General features: G+C 39.5%; 1 protein-coding gene across 13 annotated transcripts in view; it reads right to left on the minus strand.

Annotated features, from left to right (window-relative positions):
- The window catches only part of LOC307175250 (uncharacterized protein), a 579,209-nt gene that overhangs the window by 139,096 nt on the left and 424,032 nt on the right, over positions 1–16,081 (minus strand). For 7 of the 13 annotated variants that reach the window (XM_079900182.1, XM_079900178.1, XM_079900181.1 and 4 more), the window contains one exon: positions 11,218–11,280. The exons of 5 other annotated variants lie outside the window; for them this stretch is intronic. The gene's annotated coding sequence lies outside the window, so the exon portion shown is untranslated. Of the gene's footprint in view, positions 1–10,737; positions 10,780–11,217; positions 11,281–16,081 lie in introns of those variants that run through there. One more of the 13 variants, XM_079900179.1, reaches the window with a different exon arrangement.

Raw genomic sequence — 16,081 nt, forward strand, 5'->3', positions numbered from 1 at the left:
GGATTCACGAACGAGCCTACCTGACAACAGAACTATCTTTATTCTGCTTCCATTCGTATACAATCATCAATAAGTATTTTCCCACTGCTCCTCTCAATGTCCACTGGGGTTGCCCAGAACTCCCCACCCTAATCTCTTGTTTGAGTCAGTTCATCTATTTTCCCTCAACCTTCTTACTCCTCCTAGAACCCGGACAGCCATCCTTACTTATAACCTATGGCTTGCAAATTGTCCGTAAGATGGTGGTGCCAGACTGTCATATATGTCTATACACTTCTGTAAATGCCTCCCAACTAATATGGCAAGATGGTAGAAAGACGTTTCTTAAAGGAAACTTCTGGAGTTGGTCCTCACTAATGTCACTTCTGTTCCTTTAGGGATTCTCTTAGGTAACAAGTTGAATTATGTAAGACAACTTAATGAGGATTACTCAATGCAACAGGGAATGCCCAGTCCCTCTTCAAGCCTATGCCTTTATAACTCAGGTACCTCGTGGTTAGTATTATTATTAAAACACTAGCATATTTTGTTGGAACCTGACATTTTCCTGAATGCTTACTATACACTAGTGGGCACTTTACATGAATAAAATGACCTAATCTTTTTAAAAACCTGGTGAGGTTGGTCCTGCTTTCTTCAATTTATAGCTAAGGAAAAAAGACACAAAGACAAGGACAGTCTGTACTGAATACCTTCAGGAATAAGATCGTCGTTCCCCCAGCTTTTGAGAGCATTTGTGACTGACTGCTCACAGCTGAGTTTCTCTCTGAGCATTATCTTCAGCAGAGAAACCACCAAGCCCAAAGTCATGTCCTCTCCTTGGGGGCAGCCTACTACCAATGCCTTGTTGGCGACAGCCTATGAAATTCTGGTCTCCTTACCCTAAAAGATGCATCTGTGTAGATCTGTCCCAGCTCCACAGCTCCCAGTGGGATTGACTGAGGCCTCTGTTACGAACACATACAGTCCAACACTTCCTTCTCCTCAGTCCTAGAGCCTTCACACCCTATGGGCACTCCCTAATAAACTTCTTGCACCCAAGTCTTCGTCTCAAAGTCTATTTCTGAGATATCGATCTAAGACAACTGGTAAATCCTGCAGGTCCAATGGCATTAGAAATACCTATGGTGGGAATATATGTCATATGCAATTTTTTGAAGGCTCCAATTTTAAGGAGAATCACAATATAAGGTTGTGGAGCACTGGTAGTGCTCTGGAGCAAGGGCATGTCATGTACAGTAGAAAATTACACATTTGAAAAATATCTCCTGCTGTGTAACTAGGACTTAATAGCTACAGAGATCCTGACAAGTAGGGCTTCAAGTAAACATGTGTCCATAATTATCCATCATGAGCTGAGATCTATCAAAACCACCAAGTCATAACATAGAAGTAATACATCTGGGAGAGGGCACAAGTAAGCTGAGTATGCAGGCCACTGAGACACCGTACCAACCACCACTGTTAAATGGATTTCTCTCCTTTAGCTCACCCCTATGGCTTCAGGGAGGAAGTCACTTATACCTCCTGACAGAGGAGCAGGAAAGCCAAGTTGCAGCCACACCCAGCAGTGATGTTAAAGGGTAACAGTGAAGTGAAATACTCCCAGTGGGCAAAGCTTTGTCCAGTGTGCCCTCTCCTCTTTGTATGGAGACAGAAGTGGCCTGGCAGAGGAATAAATACAGACTCGTGGGCAGTGACAAATAGCTTGGCTAGTTGCTTAGGATTTTGAAGAAGAAGGACTGAAAGGTTGGTGACAATGAATTCAAGTAAGAGGACTGTGGATGGACCTATGAGAGCAGACATGAAGTGTAAAATTCCTGCTATCACATGTTAATGCCAACACTCACCAGAGGGCATCTATTGCGAAAGAGACAACAAACAACCAAGTAGACAGAATAACTTGGCCAGTTAATAGCAATGTATCTGTAATTGGGCACTCCTGTGCTCGCACAATGGACTTACAAACAAGGTAGACACAGTAGTAGAAATGGAGAATAGGCATGGGCCCAGTAGCATAAGCTGACTCAGCTACTGTGAATGCCAAAAGTCTACACCTCCAACAACAGAGAGCATGATCAACCAGCCACTTGATGACAAGTTGATTACTATTGGACATTTCTCACCCTAGAAAGCAAGCACAAGGATTCATCCTGACTAGAATAAACATATAAGCTGGTTATGGATTTGCCTTTCCTGCTCTTCGGGGCTCAACCAGCATCATGATCTCTGGGATACAAAGCATTTTCTTTGCTGGTACAGGACCCCGCATAAGATCACGTCAGGGCAACGATCCCACTTTATAGCAAAGAAGATGTGGCAGTTGCCCGTGACAGTGGGATCCCTTGGCCCCACTACATACCGTACTACCCACAAGCATCTGCAATGCTCTTAAAGGTGTCTACTTGGAGATAAAGCACCACTGTCAAAGATGCAGAATACAGACAAAATCAACAACCATTTTATAGTTCTTTTCCCCAGTAGGTAAACATATCAGTCTAGGAGCCAAGAAGTGACACTGCAGTGGTGCCGCTCACCATCATTCTAGGTGACACTTCTGGGGAATAGATGCTTCTCAGCCTCACAACTCTGGGCTTTGCAGGTTTGCAGATCCTAGCTCCCAGAGGGAAATGCTTTCACCATGGGACAAAGAAAAAGGTTTTAATAAACTTCAAGTCATAGTTGTTACATGTTATTTTGGTCTCCTCATGCCAAGAGATCCACAGGAAAGGGCATGGGGAGGATTACCTGATTCTGGTCATTGACATAAGGTAGCATAGCTGTTACACACAATGGTTAGGGAAGAATATGTCTGCCATCATATCATCCACTAGAGTGTCACTTGCTAATTTTGATAATAAATATATACAAGAGCAGTGGCCATGGCTTAAGGAAAGCAGGGTGACTAAGGGCTCAGAGCCCTCCGATCTGATGAAGGTATTAATTATGTCACCAAATGAGTTCCTGATACCAACAGAAGTGCTCACTGAGGGTGCAAAGAATTCAGAATAGATAGTAGGGAAGAGACATGATGAATTTCAGTCGTGGCTTCAAGTTCAGCTGCAGAAGCAGGCACTATACTTTATCACACTATACTTTCTGCGTTTCCCTAGTAAAATAACAGAATCCTAAAGGTGCTATTCCCACAATTTATATGGAACAATAGGATCTGAGTGGCACAAGTCGTGGATGATAGAGGACACTGTGTCCATCACCAAGATTTCCCCTTCGGGGTTAGGTACTCCTTCCCCAGCTGTAGGAAGGGTTGACAACTGACAGCTGTCAGTTGAGACCTTCTTGGGAATTTTCCTCAGTAGGGAAAGAAGAGAACACCTACCCCAAGGTATGCTCCTCTCCAGGAACTGCTGTGTCAAATGACTGATCAGTACAGGGACGTAAAGGCTTGCACCCCTGCTTCATGGAGTGATTTCAATGGGCCATTCTGACTCCAGAGCAATCTGTGGGATCATTTGCTGTGCCAGCACCGTATCTATTCAACTCCTTCTGCCTTACCCCACTCCTTCACTCTCCCACAGATGTTGTTTCAACAGTGCAATCATCTCCCTGTATCAGAGTCTGATTCCCAGGCAACTTATCTAAAGCAGTGGCAGAGGCACAGTTGTAGCCCAGGCAATCTAAATCCAGACCTGTGCCGACTGCCTCCTGAGAAGCTGGCTAAATCTCTCATCTCTTCCCATTTCCCATTCAAGTTGGAGCCCCTAGGCCTTTCTGTGACATTCCTTTGATGTAGTGGTATGCTAGATGCAGTTATTCCCTGGTATTGCCCACAGTTTACACTGACTTCCAAAACCTACACTGAAAAACATTTAACTAGGGACAAGGAGGGATGTTTTAACTCCCGGATGAGGCCCTGAACTCCCAGCTGAGGAGCCCTTCTGTGTATCATGACCCCTCCCTCTAGCTGGCTGATCTTCAGCCAGGATCTGTGACCACTCTAGAGACTTAGCGAACAATCATAGACAACTTTATGTAGCCATGTTATCACCATTAGACAATGCCTCAAGTGCCCATGATCTACATGCCCATGATCAGTAATGTGACATTTGCACATGAAGGGTGCATGCTTAAAAAGGACACTAGGTATTCAACACGCTTGAGAGATAATGTTCTTCTTCATACATAGGCAGATTAGGGGCTCAGGCCCACATCACTTATTTCTCTGTGGTTTGAAAATGGCATAATGGAAAAACCGAAACAGAGTTTGAAGTCAAAAGGACTACCCTCTTGCTGTGTGGCCTCGAGCAAGTGGCTTAATCTCACTGTGCTTCCCTTTCACTTCTACAATAATGCTGGGGAGCAAGGAGCACTTCCTGGATTTTCAGGTCACTTGCACCTACTTCAGGTCACATGCTTTCTTCCCCACCTCTTTGAAGAAAACCATGAAGGCCCCTCCCAGACAGGGTGAGGCATTTTCTCATATCTGCTCTAAAGGAAGTACAAATGAATGTTCCCATCTAGGATGGGTACAGACTTCTCTAGAGCCAAGGGCTTTCCTAGGTATGTACGTCCTGCTTTATCACATGGAGTCAGTGGGTGATCTAGGAATAGAGAATAGCAGGAGCCTTGTACTAGGCACTTAGGTGTGTGGAGGATAAACTGGAAGAGACAGCCTTGAAATGTCAGCACAAGGTTTCACTTACTATGTTAAAAAAGGTAGCAGGTGTGTGTGTGTGTGTGTGTGTGTGTGTGTGTGTGTGTGTGTGTGTGTGTGTGTGTGTGTGTGTGGTGGAAGAGGTCAGAGGACAATGCTAGAATTACCCATCGCCATTCTTCTGAACATACACTAATGCTTAACTCCAAAACACCTATTTAATGTTCCTATAGGGATTTCTCCCTGATACACATTTGTATATCCTCAGGCTCTATTTCTCTAGGCTTTTTCAAAGTGCTTAAGAAAACAAAACAAAACTGATTGAATCAGTTATCAAAAACCTCCCAACAGTGAAAAGCCCAGGACCAGATGGCTTCACTGGTGAATTCTACCAAACATTTAAAAAAGAATTAATGTCAGTCTTTCTCAAACTCTTCCAAATAATTGAAGAGGCTGGAACACATCAGAACTCAATTTATGAGGCCAGCATTACCTTGACATGAAAGCCAGACAAAGGCATCACAAGAAAACGAAACTGCAGACCAATGTCCCTGATGAATATAGAGGCAAAAATCCTCAACAAAATACTAGCAAACCAAATCCAACAGCACATGAAAAGGATCATACACTAGGATCAAGGGGGATTTATCCATGGGATGCAAAGATGATTCAGCATATGAAAATCAATTATTGGGATACACCGTATTAACAGAATAAAGAATTAAAAATCACATTACTGTCTCAACAGATGCAGAAAAGGTTTGACAATATTCATTGTCATGATAACACCTGTCAATAAACTAGGAATACAAGTATATTACCTTAATATAATAAAGGCTGAATATGAAAAGCCCACATTTGACATCATTTATAACTAATATCAACTTTGAAAATATAAAAGTGCTTCCTTTAAGATTAGGAACAAGGCAAGGATGTCCATTCTTGCCACTTTTATTCAACATAGTACTGGAAGTCTTAGAGAAATTAGGCAAGAAAAATAAATAAAAGACATCCAAATTAGAAAGTAAGTAGCAAAATGTTCCCTGTTTATAGACAATAAAATCATATATAGAGAAAACACTAAAGATTCCAACAAAAAGAAGTCAGAACTAATCAACAAGTTTAGTAAAATTTCGGAATACAAAATCAACATACAAACTTCTGGTGTGTTTCTATACACTAACAAAAAGCAATCTGAAAAAAAATTAGAAAAACAATCCCTTTTACAATAGCATCAAAAATACTTAGGAATGGGTCTTCCCTGGTGGTGCAGTGGTTAAGAATCCACCTGTCATTGCAGGGGACATTATTCGAGCCCTGGTCGGGGAAGATGCCATATGCCGCAGAGCAACTAAGCCTGTGTGTCACAACTACTGAGGCTGTGCTCTAGAGCCCGTGAGCCACAACTACTGAGCCTGCGTGCCACAACTACTGAAATCCGTGCACCTAGAGCCCGTGCTCCTCAACAAGAGAAGCCATCGCAACGAGAAGCCTGCACACCACAACAAATAGCCCCCTCTTGCCGCAACTAGAGAAAGCCCGTGCACAGCAACAAAGACCCAATGCAGGCAAAAAAAAAATAAAATGATTTAGGAATAAACTTAACCAAAGAAGTGAAAGATCTGTACACTGAAAGCTATAAAACGTGGGTGAAAAAAATTAAATAAGATGCAAATAAATGAAAACATATCTTGAATTTATGAACCGGAATACTTAATATTGTTAGAATAGCCATACTACCCAAAGTGATCTACAGATTCAATGCAATGACTATCAAAATCCCAGTGGCATTTTTCTTGGAAATAGAAAAAAAAAATTTACATCACATGGAATCACAAAAGATAAGAAATACCCAAATCAATCCTGAAAAGGAAGAAAAAAGCTCCTGGAGACATCACACTTCCTGATTTCAAATTGTATTACAAAGCTACAGTAATCAAAAGAGTGTGGTACTGGCCTGAAAACAGATATATTGACCAATGGAACAAAATAGAGAGTGCAGAAGTAAATCCATGCATATATAGGCAACTTATCTTCAACAAGGGTGCCAAGAATACACGATGGGGAAAGAATAGTCTCTTTAGCAAATGGTGTTGAAAAAGTTGAATATCTACAGGTAAAACAATGAAATTGGACCCTTATATATAAAAATCAATTCAAAATAGATTAAAGAATTAAATGTAAAACCTGAAATCATAAAGCTCCTAGAAGAAAACAAAGGAGAAAGAAAGCTTCACGATATTGATCATAACAATGACTCCACGGATATCGCAACAAAAGCAAAGACAAAAAATATTTAAAAATAAACAAGTGGGACTACTTAAACCTGAAAAACTTTTGCACAGCAAAGGAAACAATCAAAAGAGTGAAAAGGCAACCTGTAGAGCCAGAAAAAATATTTGCAAACCATATATCTGTTAAGGAGTTAGTCTTCAAAATATATAAGGAACTCCTACAACTTAACAGTAAAATCATCATTGTCATCATCCTCTTCATCATCATCTGATTAAAAAATGGGCTAATCATCGGGGAATTGAAAATCAAAATCACAGTGAGATAACACCTCAGACAAAAGACAGCAAATGTCAGCCAGGATGTAGAGAAATTGGAACCCTTGCACACTATTGTTAGGAATGCAGATGGGGCAGCTGCTATCTAAAACAGTATAGAATTTCCTCAAAAAAGAAAAAAATATAGAATGATCATATGATCCAGCAATCTCAGTTCTGGATATTTATCCAGAAAAATGAAAATCAAGATCTTGACTACGTATTAGACTTCCTGTGTTCATTGCTGCACTATGCACAATACCTAAGTTCTGGAAACAAACTAAATTTCCAGAGAGATGAGTGAATAAGGAAAATGTGGTATATATATATAAAATGGAATATAATTCAGCCTTAAAATTGAAGGAAATGCTTTAATACACAACAACGTGGATGCACCTTGAGGACAATATACTGAAATAAGCCAGTCACAGAAGGACAAATACTGCATGACTCCACTTATACGACGTACCTAAAATAGTTAAATCCATAGAATCAAAGAGTAAAATGTTAGTTGCCAGAGGCTGAGGAAAGGGGAAAAGTGAAATGACTAATCAATAAGCATAAAGTTTCAGTAAAACAATGATGAATACGTTCTAGAGTTCTGCCACACAACACTGTTATTAACTATAGTCAACAAGAATGTGTTTTACAGTTAAAATCTGTTTAGGAGGTAAATCTCAAGTCAGTGTTCTTACCTCAATAAAATAAAAGTTAAAAACCAAAACAAAGAGCAAACAAACACACACTCTGGTCTTCTTTAGGATTCAGGCTGTATTATGGTTATTTTAATATATCTTGGACCATTAGAGTTCTCTTTCTCATCTCTTTCTGTCTCTCAGCCATAAATTTCTATCTATGTGTTAATATTTTAGAACACAAAATGTTTGCTTTTATCCTCTTCTCTTTCTTTTGTCCACCATTCCCCTACTCCTACTCACCTCTATTCCCTCAGAAAAAAATCACTGTTGAGAGATGCTCTAGAATATGGGGCATCTATTCTTGATTATTCTAACCTCTTCAATCATGAGTTCTTGAAATTGTGGGACCACAGTTTCCTGACACAGTTTACCACTAAAGCAACGATCAGTTCAGTTATTAAATACCAGAATACAGGGATTTAAAGGGGCAAGTTATCTCATCAAAAAATAAAGCTGTCTGGTTAACACATGATTAAGAGGAGTATTTGTTCATTATAGATTCAATCTCATGCTCTTTCCTACCTGCTCCTACCACCTGCTCACAGACAGCCCTCCTTCTTTCTCCTGTTTTTCCCTTGTTCTCCTACTAGTTTTAAAATGTGCTCAAATTAACAAGGACTCAAATGTTAATAATTCCATAATTCAAAAATATATTTAACTTACTTATTCTGCTTAAAGGCATAATACAATTACCAATTTACTAGAACTAATGGGTGATTCTTCCCACAAGGAAGAGACTAGTAATGAAAATGCCTTGATAGAAGAGTTTCTTTGCAAGATACAAACGAACAAGTGTCTTTTTACAGCCACATGCGCAGAATTTCATTCCTCCAAACACACTGAATAATACCATGTAAACCTCGCATGGTGACAAAGTCTAAATGCCAGTTAGTAAGGGGCAGGCCTGGAGTTTAGAGCCAGCCCTTTTTGACCCCAAAGCCCATGGTCTCTTTCAGAGTATGAATCTGCCCAATATCTTCTAAACTCAACTAAATTTGGTTCATAGATGCTTTTGCTCACTGTTAAGTTCCATCACCTAACTCAGTGCCTGGCACTTAGGAAGCTTTCAATATCAATAAAAAGCTATGCAAGGAATGAACGCTCTGGGCACCTGCATCTCCCCCTGAGGCGGGCACAGTGCCTTTCCATCGTGACTGACCCTCCATAATCGGCAGTAGGTTGTGTTTTTGTATTTGGTAAAATACACACAACCAGAGAACACTGCTTTAGACCTGGATTCAACTTTCAATGTTATCTAATCTTATCTCTTATATTTCAGTTTAGGAAACTAGACCACACAGAGAGAAAGTGACCTATCTCAAGGCTCATAACTCATTAATAACCAGAACAAAGTTTGATTCCAGGTTGTTTGACTTCGTTTAGAAAAGGTTTCTTGTGGCTTTGAAGATGACAAAATCATGGGCAATATTTCAACCAAACCATAGTAGCTGAGGTGACAACTCAAAATATTTAACCAATAATAAATTATTGTAGTTATACTTACTTTGAATACATTTGCTTTTTAACTTGTCAACTAGAGTTGTAAATGAATTATGCAAAACTATTACAATATTAGAGAATCTGACTTTGACTATATATTTAATATTACCAGTGAGTTTTACAAATACATTCATATGTTTTTATGATGTTAATTAGCATCCTTTGCTTTCCACTTAAAGAATGTCCACTTAAAGCATTTCTTGTAAGGCAGGTCTAGTGGTGATGGAACAATCTAAGTGTCCATTGGCAGACAGATGAATAAAGAAAATGTGGTATGTATATAACAATAGAATATTATTCAGCCATATAAAAGGAACCTCTGCCACTTGCAACAACATGGATTAACCTTGAGGGCATTATGCTAAGTGAAATAAGTCAGACAGAGAAAGACAAATACTGTAAGGTCTCATTTACATGTGGAATCTAAAAAAAAAAACAACTCATAGAAAGAACATATTGGTGGTTACCAGAGCAGAGGTGGGGAATGAGGGAAGGTAGGGCAATAGGTAAAGGTGGTCAAAAGGTATAAACTTCTAGAATAAATTCTGGGAATTTAATGTACAGCATAGTGACTATAGTTCATAATACTGTATTACATATTTGAAAGTTTCTAAAAGAGTAGATCTTAAAATTCTCATCACAAGAAAAAACATCACTATTGAGGTGATGGATGTTAACTAAACTTATTGTGATAATTGTTTCACAATATATACATATACCAAATCATTATATTATACACCTTAAACATATACTACATTATATATGTAAATTGTATATCAATAAAACTGGAAAAAATAAATAAAAGGAGTTAAAAATTAGAAAAGTAGAAAAAAAAATTCACCAATCCTATGGCCAAGGCACCAACCAGTCAGAATAAACGCTGGCCTGTGTGTGATTCTGTGATGCTCCTCAGAACAGGAACACCAGCCTCACATTATGTGCGTCTATCATCTGTTCACTTCATATCCTCCTAGACATTTTTTGCTCAGGCTGGTTAGTTCATCTGTCAGTTTTCCAGGATTTATTGTCCTCAACTCACTCCTCTTCTCTCCTCTCATTTAATCCAGAGAAAATGCTCTAACTATATGTATGGGAAGAAGAAAGGCATTTTCATATGGCTAATGAGATGCTGGGCCTGAGGTTGAATCTTGGGGGACCTGCTGCATAAAGAGATGCCAGTGTTGCCTGAACCAGGCTGAGGGTGATAGTTAAGCTCCTGGAGGACCATGGAAAGTCTAGCAGGCAACCTGAAGTCCATTAGTAGACTCCATCTGTTGCTAAGTACCTCAGCACTTAAGCATCCTAGGAAATGAGCACGTATTGGCTCAAAATGTGGAGATGCAGAAAATGGATTTAAATATCTTCCCTTCCAGGAATGCACCTTCCACTAGGCCAGCAGGCTGTCTGTCCTCATTGGAGACTGCAAGCATGTTTAATATTATGTGACATTAATGTATATTGTTCTCCAAACATACCATATGCAAAATAGCAATAATTCTCCATGAGAAATAAAAGAGCAAAGCTAGAGAGTTAAACAGATTGCTAATGAAATAAAGTTAAACTGATCCGTTTCTGTCTAATTCATTCTGGCTCACTTCTCACGGTTAAGAGTCACAGGTGAGTGGAAGAAACGGAAGCCATTCTCCTGACCCCGACCAAGGGTGGGCTTCAGGAATGAGTCTGGCCATGTGCATGAACAGACCTCGCTGCAGGAGCCATGCACAGATGGCTACACAACTAAAACATTAAACGTTTCAAACGATCTACAGGGAAATTGCTCCAAGGCCTTTACATCATTAAAGCAGGAAATCTCATCAATCAGGAAAATTAAATAAAACAGCTAATGTTGATTTCTTACCTTGTGGAATAATTCTTTTTTTCAATCCAGACAAAGCTGATTATAGGTTGTAAACTAGGTCGTCTGTAATACATTATGGCAAAAGAGAGCAGAAGTAAGCTGAGGATTAAAGTGTCGTGAGGAAAAAGAGGTGTTCTGCCTAACTGGCTGTAGAGAAATATTCAAAATATTTTGACCACCTGATTGAAGATCATTTTAACACAAATGTGTTAACTTCTGATATGGTTGTCAGGACTGTTTAGGGTCCAGTATGGGGACTTCTCTCACCAAAGTTAGGAGTCAGTTTTCAAATAAAACCCCTTGAAGTCTTCACTGAATAAATGCCTCACTCCTGATGGGTTCTGTTTTTGTTTTGTTTTTACTTAAACACTTATTATATGGGAATATATGCCCAGTCCCAAAGGACTATGACCTCTTTGAGAACCAAGTCCATGTTTTGTTTTTGATAAAAACTGTTTGAGTAGAATGAAAATAAATTGTCTCTCAGAAGAAATGCAACCCTAAACCAAGATGCTGATTAGCTGGAATATCAGAAACACAGAATTTTAGCTTTGGAAGGACTATGAGAAATCATTTGGCCACCTCTTCTTCAAAGTAGGGCTTCTCCTTACAGAGACTTCCTGGACACCTGTACCCTTCCCTTCCCTCTCTTTGGTGGTTTCTGTGCCCAGAATGCAAATGACCCCCTACTGATGCCATTTTTTAAATTGGGGTAAGATACACATAACAAAAAATTTACCATTTTAACAATTTTAGACTGTACGATTCAGTGCTATTAAGTACGTTCACAATCTTGTGCAACCATTACCACCGTCTGGTTCCAGAACTTTTTCATTATCTCATTTGCTTTTAAAACAAGATTCTTTGTGACTCTCTCTCTCCCTCTGTCTAACTGACAGTCACCAAGTATCAGACGATCACTGAAACAGAGAGAGGCAGAGCATGCAACCAGCAAGTGTTTCCTACACACCTATGCTGGATAGCTCTACCATGATACCAAATGGTGTTGGGAATCAGGATCCTGAATTCCAGTTCCAGTTTATTTCCTAACTACCTGTCCTTAACCTCCCTTTACTTGATGGATACAGTGACTCATGTGTGGATAAAGTTAACAATAATGACTCTTTGGGCCTCTTAGGTCCACTGCAAATCTGATTATCTGTGTCAACTCTCTTTGAGAAGCATAAGATATTAGGTAAATTCAAGAGGAAAAGGGTGAAAACAGTTTTGAAATTCGAAAATCTTATTTTGTGGTCCTCTAGAGGGAGCCGTATCCAGGAGGCGATTAACAGACACGTATAATATTGACGAGCTAATGAATTATCACTAATGACAAGTCATATCATTAAATGGCTTGTTAGCACCATATTGGAACTGGCTTCAGATTGGTGTCCAAAAGATATATCCAAACCTCTCCAATTTCTGTTCTTTTGTTATTTGATTTAATCTTCCTTTTACCCCTGCAAACATGGCTCACATTTTCAACTACAAAGTTAGGGTCTCATAAGTCTTAACTAAACATCTATCTGTATGAATCAGTGAATGAATGAGTGAGTGAGTAAATGAATAGCTTATTTGCAAGCTGAATGAGTTTGCTACTGAAGCAATGGAACTATTCAGGGTGAACCAAATTTTTCAATAATTTCTATGGAGAGGAGGCATTGGTCCATAGAACTGGAAGACAAGAGGAAACATCATTTCTCTTTTCATTCCACGGTTAGAAATGGAAAACACTAGCTCTTTGTGAAGCTACTCTGTGTGATGCTGAACCATCCCAAGGATTACTTTATCTCCAATCTGCCTGTTTGAGGCAGAAAGGAAAGTTACTTTTATAAAGAACTTCTTGCGCCCTCTGCTGGCCCTATGGAGTACAACACACACCCTGGAAACCTCCGTGTTACTCTTAACGGTATTAACATGGAAATCAAGTGGGGCCTTTGGGATACAGACTTCGTTTGCTTGAGATTAAGTGATGAGTCTCTTACCAGCTACAACAAAATAATGGTAGAAAACAACACTTAACATGAAAATAATAATAGCTAATGGTAAAAACTGTGTTCCAAGCACGATTTTAAAGCACTTTACATGCATTTTCCCATTGAGGAGATTTCTCTGTGGCTGGTAATAGACTCTAATCTGGTGTAGGAGCTGGGGTAGGAAAGAAGCCATTGTTCAGTTTCACAACAATAAAAAAAAAACAGAATGTTTTGTTTGGCACCAGTTTTAGACTATCACCTTCAAAAGAGAGATGTTATTTTATTCTTGAAGTGAAGATTCAGAAATAAATACTTCCTAAAAACCAAGTAGGACACATTCGGCTTAAAAGCCATGGTACAAGTTTACGTGGTGAACTTCTTCGGTTGGGGTTTTATTTGTTTTACACAGTCAAGGGCAATCCTCTAGATCACCCTTTCAGTTTTAAAAGCCCAAGCTGATGTTAAAATTGGTGCTTCAATCAAAATTCAGCCAAGTTCTCAAAGCTCACATTGGAAAAGTTCCTAGATGGACCTAAGTAAAGGGAAACATTCTGCTGTTTGTGCTTTGTTTTTCATCAACTTTGGGTTTTTTTACTCCAAAATACAAAATGCTTTGGCAGGAGCTAGTGGAATCATGTTAATATATTTATCATGCAGAAAAGTTTTATTTTATAAATATTTTGAGAAAAGAATCTGCAATTAAGATGACTGTATGGTGTATGAAAAGATAACAGATTTGGGAACCAAACAGATGTGGTTTTGAAATTTGAAACAGGGGGATAATTATAACATATAGTGCTGTTGAAAGAAATGAAGATAAGTTGCCAACCTGGCATATAGTAGGTATATCAGTAAGGGTCCAATCGTATGGATAAATAGAGAGATGATAGATAGATGCTTGGACAAGGATTTGCCATTAGGCAATGGTGGGGGCTGGTTAAACAGCTCTCTGCAAGGCTGCTGTCCCCATGACTGGTGCTGGAGCTTGAAGCCCATACGGCAGGCAGGCAGGCAGGCAGGAAGAGTAGATAGATGTAAAGCTTTGGAGAATAAGAATAAGCTACTACCCACAAGCAAAAGCTGGAACTAGGAGGACAAACTAAACCCTGTGTTAGTTCCTGTTGGCTCTGGCCTTGGTGGCATGCATGTCCTGCAGAAGCTAGGGCCTCCTGTCATGGAGCTGAACATGCACATCTGGCCCAGGAGTTCAATGAGGAGGAAGGATGAGGAAATGTGAGACTTCAGCCTGTCTCTGCCTCCGGCCAATGAGATAAGTAAGCAGAAAAACACCAATGTGAATGACCATCAGATAGTTGCTACTGCATGTCTTCCCTCCAAATCTCACAAGAGAATCTCTCTTTTGGTCCACCCAAACCAGAAATATGCAAAAAAGGGAATTCTGCAGATGTACTTTAGTCTAGCTAAGTTGACACATTACAAAACCACCACAGTAGAAACCCATTAACGGAAAGCTATGGGCATCTGCGTCATTCACGATGCACCCTCCCTTTTTAAAAAATTAACTATAGGTAACTATTTAGTTATGAGATTCTTTAGTTGTCTCATAATGGGGGAGATAAGACACATTCATGACAAACAATGAAATACATCTTAGCCTAAGATAAGTGGCAAATGCAGGTGGAAATTAGTCTTGAATTCTAATGCTCATTAACTGACAGTACTAGACAGTAGTTCTGGCTTGAGAAAGATTCCGAATCACATTCGTTTGCCAAACTGTCACTGAGTGCCTCCTATATGCGAGGCACTATTCTAAATGCTATGGACGTAACTGTGAACAAAAAAGTCAAAAAGCGCTGCCTTCATTCTAGTGAGAGAGTCATTAAGCCAATGAATAAGCACAACACATAATGTAACAAATATATTTGAGTTTAGCAGTAAGAATGTAGCAATGTCTGGAGTTGGGTGGTATCTCATGGGTATATTGTTCTCTCTGGTGTAGAAGGTCAAGGTCAAGGTATTGATGCTACCTGAAATGTTCAGGAAAGGCTTGAGATGGGTAAAGTTTGACCATCAAAATCAAATCCATCTGTCAAGTCTCATTTCAAAGTTCTAAGTTTCTTTTCTACTTCAAGTCTCTGCTCTGAGAAATAAACATGGTATTCCTGTGTTGCAGTATGCTGATCAGAATGGTTGAAGGAGAGGATCCATGTAGGACAGGCGTAGGAGATGTGACTGAAAAGGAAGATCAGGGTCAGGTTGAAGAGGATGTGAATGTAAGGCCTGTTTCGTAATAGTTACTTTTCTAAGGTGTGCAGTATAGAAATTTTCCAGAGGCTCAGGAAGCCAGCAGTGATAGGAACCATGCTAGACTCCAATCCCCCTTCCCTATATGCAGCTGATTGTGAAGATGAAAATCAATAGGCAATAAAGGTGGTCCTTGTTAAAGCTAAACTGGAGTGATTGGTTTTCCCTTGGATCATTTAGATTCCTGAAATCTGTGAGCCTCATTATGGAAAGAAAAATATTTACACTTAAAATTTTACAATGGTTAAAAATCCAAATAGTACTGGGGAGAAATGCAAGAAAACCAGGTCTTTATGTGGCAATTGAAGGTAATAATGTGGCCCATAAAGAGGGGTTAATGTGCCCAAGCTGCTCTGAGAACAAATTTCATCATTAAAATCAACACTCAAATGCTGGTAAACCTGGAAGGGGAGGGGTTCTGACTTAAGATGAATTAATTCAGTGTTCTTCAAAGAAAGTCCAGTGGGGTCCTCTTCACCACCAGAAAGCTCTACTCTGAGAAATAAAAGATTTTTTTTTCGGCGGGGGTCAGTAAGTACATTAGACCATCTGATGGAGGGGGTTTATATGGGGCAGAGGTAGGAGGTTGGATAGGTTCTTGAAGTCACCATAGAAGGTGTGGA

This window comes from Stenella coeruleoalba (genome assembly GCF_951394435.1).
Source record: "Stenella coeruleoalba genome assembly, chromosome: 16".
NCBI lineage: Eukaryota > Metazoa > Chordata > Mammalia > Artiodactyla > Delphinidae > Stenella > Stenella coeruleoalba.